Genomic DNA, 11,974 nt, shown 5'->3' with positions numbered 1-11,974 from the left:
CCCCTCCACCTCATTCACATACACTCTCCTTGTCAGTTTCTCTCTCTCCATCCTCTGCACATGGCCAAACCACCTCATTGTATTACTCCTAATGCTTCCTATCACATCCACACCACAACACTGCTTCACTTTATTTGTCACTCCGTCTCTCCATGTGACTTCTCATACTGCTCTTAACCCCTAAAGTACGCAATTTGCTCAGCGGGTCTGTCCCTCCAGCCGCAAAACAGGGTCGATTTTTCGAGTTTCACCAAGGTAAAAATTTTTCTTCCACATTTCAAGAGACTGAATTTATACTCCTGAAAATGTATGTTTCAGCCAGCTTGACCAAATAGTTATTGCACAATCACCCGTCAAAGATGCAAAAAAGTTACCAATTCCCCATGGGTGAAAATAGAAAATGTACAGATAATGCATTATTTACGGTAAATAACTATATGTACATAACTAATATCAATGTGAAGTGTTCCCTAGGCATGAAATGTCAGTGTGGTATACACACATAGCAACAAAACAAGCCAGGTGAAAAGTGGAGGTGGAGTGTGTGTGGCTGGAGGGGGGAGGAGGATGGAGGGAGAGGGGAGAAGGGTTGCCATGCACACACCACTGCAGGGGATATGTTGGGGTATGGTTGGGTGGGAGGGGACAATGTGGAGATGATGCAATGGGGCTGAGGGAGGTAAAGTGACGGTGGTGGTGGGGGGGGTTCTTTCTCCCCCACCTTAGGGGGCCAATCATGCCATACGACTCCAGACACTAGCTTTCATTGGTCTGATCCCATATATGTCACCATAGGGGCGGCGTTACCCTCCCCCAGTTTTTTGTGTGTCTTTATCGATCATGTGGGATAGGCTGGCATGTCAAATTACACAAAAGCACGATCATTGACATAGGTCTTTAGGGGTTAACCCCCGGGCGCCGGTCCATGTCATATGACGCGTTGGTAGAGGTCTACAGTCCACGTCATATGATGTTTTAATTTTTCGCAGGCATGTTTGAACTTAGTTTCGCGCCATGTGGACTCAGAGTATTGTCCTGGCATGGCTGGTGCGCGAGGTAATGCTTGCTGGCCGGGGGAGGGAGTGGGAGTGTGGGTGGGGGGTGGGAGGGCAGCCCAGCAGTGAGGAGGGCTGTGGTGGAGGGTGGTGGACGGTGATGGGAGGCCGGCGTAAGGAGAGTGTGGCCTTGGAACCAGCTAATACTGGTTCAGGGTTAGGGTAGGGGTCGGGAGGGGTGGGGTGGGGTGAGGGGGAGGCCTACTAGGGGGCCCTGAGGGGTTTGGGGGAGAGTGTATGGAGAGTATCATACTGTCAAGAGTTACTAAAAACAGTGAAATAATGTGTAAATAGCATGTAAATAATAGTGAACAAATAATTAGACATAAATATGTTAGAAAATAAGTATCATGGAAAACATAAAATAAGCCAATCTTTCTTAGTTACTTTCTTGTGTTTTTTTTTGCTATTTTAGTTATAATATTGTGCTCATATGGCACTGTGAATTAGTGAGAGAAACAAATACACACTCAACACTAATTTTGGCATGAGGTAATCCATCCCTCTTCCCTCCACTAATACCACCAACACACCACTGCAACCTTGAACATGCCCAGCCCAGCTGCCACACACCGGCCCCCTCACGCCACACCACCACCTCCAAATCGCCAACAGAGAATAAGTACGCACTTTTTATATGTTATTTGTAATTTGTGATTGATTTGTAATGAAAAATAATATACATATATATTGGGGAAAATCAATTATCCTGAAAAACCCGGTTCTGGGACATGGATAGGTAAACCCATGCCCGTCGCCTAGGGGTTAAATAATTCCTTTCCACTTCTCGCACTCTTGACTTGTGTCCCTCCAACAAGGTCCAAGCTTCACTTCCATACGTTAAGAGTTGGTACCACAATACTGTCATGCAGTAACTTTTTCACTTTCATGCTCACTTCCCTGTTTCTTATCACTGCTTTCAAGGAACTAGCAGCCTTTCTATCCCCCCCCCACTTTTTTTTTAAATGTCCGACTCTGGGCATAGGTTTCGCAGCCTACTCCAAAGGCCCAGTAGTCCACCTACATAGCATACACCTCTATATGTCACCACTTCAATGCTAACACCCACCGTCCATATTAAATACATGCTAGGGCTGTCTCATACAAGACTGGTGTATTAGTATTAACGGGGGAATTTTTACATGTCGGCAGGTCTTCTGGTAGATCGGTAAAGTCAGCGTTTATGAAATTCAGATCATTAACCTGTTCCCTGCCCCAGTGGGGATTTGAACCTGGGGCCAGTAGGACTGCAGGCCACCTCCCTACCGATTGAGCCACCGCCTCCCTCTTTGTACCCTTTCAAGCACTTCTTCCTTTAAACTTCCATCTTTACTCATCACACCACCCAAGTACTTAAACGCACTCACATTTTTCCATTTCCTCATCCAGCCTCACTGTACATTCAGTGACTTCATTTTTCTCGAAGACCATGACTTTATTCTTCCCTACATTCACCTTTCGATTCCGTTTCTTACACACTCTCCTAGACTCATCCACGAAGCCTTGCAGCTCCCCTTCATCTTCACTTAACAACACAGTATCATCTGCAAACAACAGTACAGGGAGTTTTCAGACACTGCCCTCTCTCATTATGGTCGCTCTAACATCCACTGCCCTACCTTGTACCTGTTTTACAACCCCATCCATATACTGTACAGACTGAACAACCATGGAGACATGACACATCCCTGTTTCGGTCCAATCTTCAAATAGGAAAATTCACGTAGTTCATCCACACGCACTGCAGCTTTAGCACCCTCATACATACTCTTCACGGCATTCAACAACTTCACATCTACTCCATATATTCTTAATACTTTCCACAATCCTTGTCTATCCACCCTGTCATCTGCTTTCTCCAAATCGATGAAGGCCACATACAACTTCTTTCCCTTTTGTAGAAACTTTTCCACTGAAGACCTAAGAATGAATATCTGATCTGCACAACCTCTTCCCTTCCTAAAACCTCCCTGTTTTTCTCAAACTAATTCCTCTGTTATTTCACTAACTGTGTCAATAAGTATTGTACCATAAACTTTTCCTATTACATTAAGAAGACAAATGCCCCAGTGATTACCACACACTTCTTTTTCCCCTTTTCCTTTGTACAGGGGAATAATTATACTGGACGTCTAATCCTCCAGGACTGTGCCTTCCTCCCAGGCCAACCTGCACATCTTCCACATCCATTCTACTACTATCTTTCCTCCATGCTTTAGCATTTCACTACCACACTCCATCAATTCCTGGGACTTTCCCCATTTCGACTTTCTTCATTGCTTCCACAACTTCTATCCTACTGATTTCTTCCTCTCTTCTCACATCCCTCTGTCTCTCAGCCATTCCCCAGTCACTTATAATCACATTACTTTCATTTTCTATGTTCAACAATTCCATAAAGTGTTCTCTCCATCTGCTCACTTTTTCTCCCTTCTCCACTAGTAATCTACCATTTCCATCTATCATTCTTTGACACCCTGTCTAATACATTACCTCTTTCCAGAACATTTTCTTACATTCCCTCCACCTTACACTCAAATTCCTTCCAAATTCTCATTGACTTTCTTCTTTCTCTTACTAATCTTTTCACCTCTCTCTCTTCCTCTCTAGATATAACTCTCTACTCCATCTCTCAGCTTCTTCTACATCCCTATTTCTCATCCACTCACTATATGCTTTCTTCTTTTGTGCCACAGCCTATTTCACCTCTTCATTCCACCATATTGTTCCTTGCACCCCTTTTTGTCTTCTCTTCACCCCACACACCACCTCACATGCTGCACAGATTTCTTCCCTGAATATCTTGCACACACCTTCCACGTCCACCATCTGCTCCAATCCATGTCTACCCAGTTGCTCCTCCACTTCTCTCTTATATTCTGCCATGTTTCCATCCTCTTGTAACCTTTCCACCTTCCTTGTATGAACTACTTCCTCCAGTCCTTTTCTTTTATTCCTCCATTTCATTTGAACCTTGATTCTCACCAGCACCAAGTGGTGGTCAGAAAGTCCACTCCTCCAACCTCTATATGCTCTTGTATCCATTACACACCTAATCCTATCATCCACACACAACACACACATAATCAATCATTGCCTTCCGTTCATTCATTTCACCTCCCACTCTTCTCATCACTCGCCATGTATACTGTGGATCATTTTGTGTCTGAAGAGGGTACTGGCTATCATCAACCCCGTCCTGGCGCAAATGCCCACTAGAGCACTGCGATTCTTTATCCACATGCACATAATCAGTCATTGCCTTCTGTTCATTCAGTTCACCACCCACCCTTCTCATCACTTGCCATGTATACCTATGGATCATTTTGTGTGTGAAGAGGATATTGGCTATCATCAACCCCCTCCTGGTGCAAATGTCCACTAGAGCACTGCCTCTGCAGGTACACTACACTCACCAACTAATGCATCCACCATCACATTCCCTACTTTTCCATTCATGTCTCCAATCAAAAACACTCTCTCATTCCATTCAAACTTTTCCATGCATGCATCCAGATTTGTCTAGAACTCTTATTTCACTTTGCCTGCATGATCTTGTGTTGGCACATGCACACCCACAAACTCCCACATTCGTAGTCCAACTTTCAATCTTATTCATGCAATCCTTGAGCCAACTGATCCATACTTGCTTATATTCTCCTTCCATCTCTTGCATACAACAATACACACTCCTTCTTTTGCCTTCTCATTCTCACCTACTCTCGTGCGTATATTCCATCCATACTTGCATACTGTCACTTTCTCACCTCTCCATTTAGATTTAGTTAATCCACATATATCCACTTTTGCACCCTTAAGCACCTGGACAGTCTCTCTCTCTTTCACCTCATCATTTGTACCCCTTACATTCCGTGTTGCTATCCGTACCATTTCCTTTGTTCAGGCCTTAGTTGTCACCTGTTGGTCAGTCCTAGTCCGAGGCTTCTTTTTTGTTTTTATAGTTAGTTGTTAAATACACAACCATAAAATAATAACTGTCACCCATATGCCGATAAAAAATGTGAGGCACATCCTTTCACTCATCATACAAGCTTTCTGATTTATGACCCAAATAGGAGTATCTTTGCTTGGTTTTGTACTGATATTTTACCTAAATACATAAAGAAATTATAGAAAAGTTAGGAGACGGTATATGTCAGGGGCTGGAAAAAGGTATGGTGATATCTGCCATGTAATTGTTAATAGTGACCCCTATTTTTTAGTGCTTTTAAAATGTTGGCTGCCATTTTCATTCATTCATTCATTCATTCATCATCCAATCCTATGTTGCCCCATGAGGAGTGCAGGAGCCCTGGGCTAGACAAGTTGGTCCTGACATTTAAGATGAGAGTGACCACTCTCACTCATGCCTAGTGGCATTACATGAGCAATAAATCCCAACCATCCCTTGGATATAAACCTTCACCGGCTCAATCCGATTGGAGCGCTGTAATTACCCACTAAAAATATTAATACCTTTAGTGGTCTGAGACATCAGCTCAGTGCCATGCACAGTGGATCAGATCCTCAAAAGGAGCCAGAAATATTATGATCATGTAATTCCACCATGAGCATAGGTCAGTCACCTGTCCTGAAATTTTCAGGACTACGGTACAGTGGGAACTACACCTCAGTGGGACAGGTTTGACAAGCTTTCATTTAATGATGTAGGGTGTCTTCATCCTAGTTAGATCAGTCAGTCCTGAAAACTAAACATAATCCCATTGCTAAGAGTTCTTGGAAACAAGAACATGGTAAGAACAATGTTTATAAGTGATTGCCATCCCTGATCTACTCATATCTTCTCATGTTACAGATAAAGATAAAAAAAAAAATGAAAGTGAAGGACTAGGTTATTCATATTGGTATCAGTCCCTGCTTATGTTGTAATCAGTCATTACAGCTTACAGTGCAGGAGGATATAAGATGGAAGCTAAGACTTTTTTCTTCTTGATGTCTTAAGAGAGGCCAAGGAACTGTGCTTCAGATCTTTTCACATTAAATCTTAATGTACATGGGAAAGCCCAGGAGGATAATGAAACACTGATAATTTGCCATAGCTTTACATTCCATGCTAATGGTTTTATCAGTATACAGACAGTACCGTATGATAACACTTCTTTCTTGGAAGTGCAAATAACAGATCATTAGTCAGTAATCTGTGTTTTTAGTAATTTCTTCAAGATATTTTCAACAATTCAGCAAGAGGTACATGTAGTATACTGTACTTTGTCTTCTTTCTCTAGTTCTAGTCTGGAAAGTAAGTATTTACATTATATATATATATATATATATATATATATATATATATATATATATATATATACTGTATATATCATCATCATCATCAGCCATTTGAGTATCCACTGCAGGACCGGCCTATCCCGACCGAAGTCGGGACAATACAGCCAATGTATCTCTGCCAAGTGGCTAGGCTGTCTAGTAGAGATCGTATGTACGGTGAGAAATGTTTGTTAGTGTAATTGTTGTGTTGGAGTGGCCTTGGATGCGTGTGTAGTCTGTGAACCAAGTGTAATTGGCCCGCACAAACCAACTGAGTGCAAGCATACTTTATAGTAAGCGACACTGGTTCAACCACAGCACCCCTGGTGTCCGCCAATGTAGTATGTGGCCGGGTGAACACTACCAAAGTTTATTACCCTGGCGGGGCGCGAATCCTGGCTCACCCGTGTACGAAATGCACACTCTACCACTGTACCACAGAGGCTCCACATATATATATATATATATATCCATCATCCAATCTTACGTTGCCCCATGCGGAGTTAGGAGCCCGGGGCCAGGCAGTTGGTCCTGACATTTAAGATGAGTGACCAACCTCACTCATCCCTGTGTGGCATTACGTGAGCAATAAACCCCAACCACCCCTTGGATATAAACGTTCACCGGCTCAATCCCATTGGAGCACAATAATTACCCACTAAACCACCAGGCGCCAAAATTTGGCTATATGGTTACCACTCAATGTAGTAAATGGTTTCCTGATGTACAGGAAACATATATATATATATATATAATATATATATATATATATTTATACATATAATTACAGTAATCCTTTTAAAAAATAACTTGTAAGATCTGTGTTATGTTGCTGATATTAGCAATAATAATTGCTATCAGCAACTAGTAATTCTCCATACAGTTTCATTGACAGTAGTTTGTTTTTTATTAACCCCTAAACTGTAAGTCAAGCAAGAGGATCACAGGTTTTTCTGAACTGGCTGTACAGTACTAGAGTTTTGCCTACTGGTACATGCTTCATAAATTTCAGTAAGAAGTGTCTGTATTTAGCAGCAATGTGATTAAAGATCCATGAAGTCAGATGGAGAAATCATCCAAACAACCAGCCTTAAGTTGCATGTTGCAATAAATGATACACAGCATACATTTGTTGACTAAATATTAATAATGAGATCAAAGACATGAAATGTGGCCATGATTACTTAGTGAGATTCATAAAATATACAGCACAAACTTTATTAAGTTTTGGTTGCTTCATTCTTCTGATTTCAAGGGCCTTCATTCCCTTCCAAGAGTGCTTGTGTGGTGACATGTAAATCATGTGAGGTATCTAAAATTTATGCAGACCCAGATGCCCTCAGTATATTGTTACATTACTGTTGTCTTGTCAGGCTATATTTGGTTTTCACTGGCTCAGGAATGTCCTTACCACCTCCTCTATACCAGTTTTAAAACAATCTTTTCCTCTATGTTATGTTTAGGGGCAGGGGAGGAAAGTTGCACGTTTACTGAGAGCAGTGGTAAAGAATAGGGAGGTGAGCTTGGAAGTAAAATAGACACTGCATGACAGCATTGTAATCCCAGCTCTGATGTATGGAAGTGAAGCTTGGGCTCTGTTGCCAGGACGCAAGTCAAGAGTAAGATGAGAGGAAAATGAGTTCAGAATGCATGTGGATTTATATGGAAAGACAGATAAATGGGGAAGTGAAGAATTGAGGTGTTGATATTGATATGCTCAAAAGTATGGGGAGAAGTACCTTGAGAGATTGACTATATATATATATATATATATATATATATATACCTTGAGAGATTGACTATATATATATATATATATATATATACACACACACACACACACACACACACACACACACACACACACACACACACACACACACACACACACAAGGAAAGTGTGGTCATGTTCAGTTTGCCAAAAGGGTGTGGAAAGCAAGTCCATCTTGTGCAGTGTTTGTGATAAGTGAGTACATAAGAGATGTTGTGGCATGAGAGGTAGACTGCAAAATAATGCTGATTTTGTGTGTATTGTGTATTGGAGAGAGCATGTAGAGATTGTCAGGCATAGACTGACCTTGCTGGAGTCATGTGAATGTGTGGAGGAGTTTTGTTATATGTGTTATGTGCATGAGGTGAGGATGGAGCTAGTTCTGTGGCTAGGGTAAGGAGTGGTTGGAGGAAGTTCAGGGAGTGGCTCTCCTGTGCTATGGGATTTTTGTGCGCAGCATGTGTGAGGAGTGTAACGTTGTATGGTAGTGAGATGGGCAGTAAAGGTCAAGGATATTCGTAAACCTACACTTGCAGAAATGACAGTGATTAGATTGATGTGCAGTGCATCCTTAAATGTGAGGCCTGGGGGTGGGGGGGAGGCTAGGATTACGACTGAAGAGTTGAGAGGAAGGATGGAACTGGAATGTATTGGTTCTGTGATGAGAAGGAATAAAGTGAGATGGTGTGGGCATGATGAGAGGATGGAAGATGGCAATTGGGTGCAGAAGGTGAGAAGTGTAAATGTAAGGGGGTAGGGTTGTGAGAAGTAGACCAAAAAAAGACCTGTGATGAGGTCATAAGAGTGTGACCACAGGAATAAGGGGCTGAACAGAGAGGCTGCCAGAGATCAAGCAATGTAGAAAGGCACCATTAGGTGACGAAGACTGATGCGTGCAAGCACGTTGGCACATTTATAAACAATACCAACAGCACCAAAGTGGAGGGGGGAGAGGAAGGGGAAGACCAGGGCTGATATGGAGGAATAGGGTGGAGGTACACGAGTGCGGGGATGAGAGCTGAAGAAAGTGCAGCTTGATGACAGAGGATGTAGACCACCCCTTTTAGGATTATGGGATCTGGGTGTATATAGACATGTTTTGTATGTAAACAACATACAGCACATGATAATATTAAAGTGTATTATGCATTATAATAGCTAGAGAAGAGGTGCAAACAGTATCAGTATTCAAAAGGTGAAGGTAAATAATGTACAATAAGTATTAACACCTTCACTGTGACGATGTTACAGTATTTGTATTTTATTCTTGCTGTTACCAGACAATACTTTTTAAAATTAGGAGAGTTCCATAAGAGTGAAGGGGTTAACAGGCTGTATCAAACCCCTTCAGTCTGGAAATTCTCTCCAAAGTTGAAAAGTCTTTCTAGAGATAGAAAAAAAAAAAATCCTCTTGAGGTGGGTTACAGTGTAATATGTAAAACAATAGCTATGGAGGAGGTAAAATGCCTCCCAAGGCAGGAGAATGACCTTTAAGTTTATACAACCTTTAGTCTTGAATATTTGTCTAAATAAGAAGTAGAAATAAGTATTCACTCACTATGCATTCAGCACTCATAGAGTATGTTGGTATCTCATTCAGTTCTTCAGTTGGAGCTGTTTAAAATGAATATGCTACCATAAGATTTTATTTTCCTAATAAATGTATTCATAATAAACATGCAGTGTTGATATCTCCTTGTTTCTTATTTGTAGCACTTCTAACAATGACCTTATTAATAGACATGTTAGCAAGTGAAAAAAATATAAACTAGAAAGCACTCAGAGTGCGCATACCTCCACCAGTGCCATTAAAAAGGATCCGGATCCAGATCCAAGGAGATACTGTGTGGAATACATAGGATCCAGATTCGCCCCCAAATTTAACCAATTGTTCCTTGACCCATGTCCCACTCTTCCACAAAATTTTATTGAAATTCTTTGAGAGCTTTTGGAGATACAGTAGGCTCGCACAGTGTGCGTCATCACAGTGCGCGATTCGCATTGTGCGCGAGTGACCAAAAATCATAACCAAAAACCTCGAATGCGCGAGTTTATCTCACAGAACGCGAGGTAGAGGCAAGAAATGGCTCAAAAATGCCATTTTCTATTAGTACTCGACCACCCCTCACACAACGCATCACGTGTTGTCATGTTGATGCGCAGAAATTCCCAGGCATTCTACTGTGCAGCTTGGGGTACAAGGCAGCAGGCGTGCCATAACAGTTCTGGCTTGTGCACAGTGCGGATCTGCTCTCTACAGCTAACCTGTCGTTTACAACATGTGGTGTTTTTTTTGCTGCTCCATCCTGGCCTGTACTTCGCTGCACCATGGCTCCAACCCCAAGAGTTAAGAAACTTCTGACACACACCACCAAGTTACAGATCATCAAGATGAAGGAGGAGGGTCAAGGAAACACCACCATCAGGAAAGCCCTGGGACTGGCTGAATCAACAATGAGAACAGTGTGGAAGAACCGTGATGCCATAAGAGCCCTAGTGAAGACATATGGTGCCTCTGACCTAGATGGCCGTTCGCGGGTGGGAAATCGTGCGATGATACTAATGGAGCGGTATCTTGCCACCTTCATAATGAGGAAGGAGAATGAAGGTGTTCCACTGAATGGAAGATTTATTCGGAACCATGCCCAGCTCTTTTACAAGGCAGCATCTCGCAAGTTAAATGTGGACAAACCTTTCAAGGCATCGGTTGGATGGCTGGACCGTTTTCTCAAGCGCAAGGAACTCCGTCATGTCAAAGTGTCTGGTGAACGTGCCTCTGCCGACGAGCTTGCCACGAGGGACTATCCTGCGATATTTAGAGCGCTTCTTGAAGAGGGACAGTACACCAAGGACCGAATCTGCAACGTGGATGAAATGTCATTATACTACAAGCCCATGCCCAAATCAACTTACATCGCTAAAAGACAGAAACAAGCCCCTGGTCGCAAGCTCCAGAAGTGTAAGATGACGGTAATGTTCGCTGTAAACCTGTCTGGAAGCCACAAGATGAGGCCAGTTGTTGTACACACAGCTTCACACCCAAGGTGCTACAAAAACCTCACGAATATGGACGCAAGTGGTGTGTACTGGTAACAAGTCTGCAAATGGTTGGATGACTGGGAACATTTTGGCAAACTGGTTAACGAGGCGCTGCATCCCCGATGCCAGGGCCAAGTGTCGGGAACTGGGCATTCCATTTAAGATGTTCCTTGTCCTTGACAGTGCACCAAGTCACCCTCCATACCTAGAAGATCTGCACAAGGATTGTCGTGTTGTGTTTCTGCCACCCCGCATGATGTCACTAGTGCACCCACTGGATCAAGAACTGGTCGCCACTGTGAAGCACTTCTACCATAAGCAAGTGTACGACTACCTATGCAGGAAGACCGACACACTAGGGGAGCTTCATGCCCTACAAGAAGATCACAATGAAAACCTCGATGAGGCACCTGCTCCTGTTCCATCTTCGCCACCAGCTGTATCCTGACCCACCACAGGTGCCATGACTGTTGAGGCATTTTGGCGTCATTTTACAGTGAAGGACACAGTTGAATTTCTCCTACAAGCCTGGCACCACACTACACCTGCAACGGTGAACCATGCGTGGTGAATGCTCGTGCCTCACTTATGCACGACCCAGGAGACAGCCAATCAACCACTGGCCGAGGCTGAGGCAGCAACACTGACAGCAGCACAAGCTGTGCCAAGTTTCGAGGACGTTACATTGGCGGACATACGAGAAGTGCACGCTACTAATGAGGAACAGCCTCCCGAGGAAGTGTTGCAACAGACAGACGTGGCTGACGCAGAGCCTGACGCCAGGCAGAGTCAAGTTGAGCAGCCTAGTGTGATGGAGGGCAGGACT

The sequence above is a fragment of the Coenobita brevimanus genome, chromosome 23 (genome assembly GCF_032717465.1).
Source record: "Coenobita brevimanus isolate Jiangsu-jjx chromosome 23, ASM3271746v2, whole genome shotgun sequence".
Classification (NCBI taxonomy): domain Eukaryota; kingdom Metazoa; phylum Arthropoda; class Malacostraca; order Decapoda; family Coenobitidae; genus Coenobita; species Coenobita brevimanus.
Note: the sequence above shows the minus strand (reverse complement) of the source record.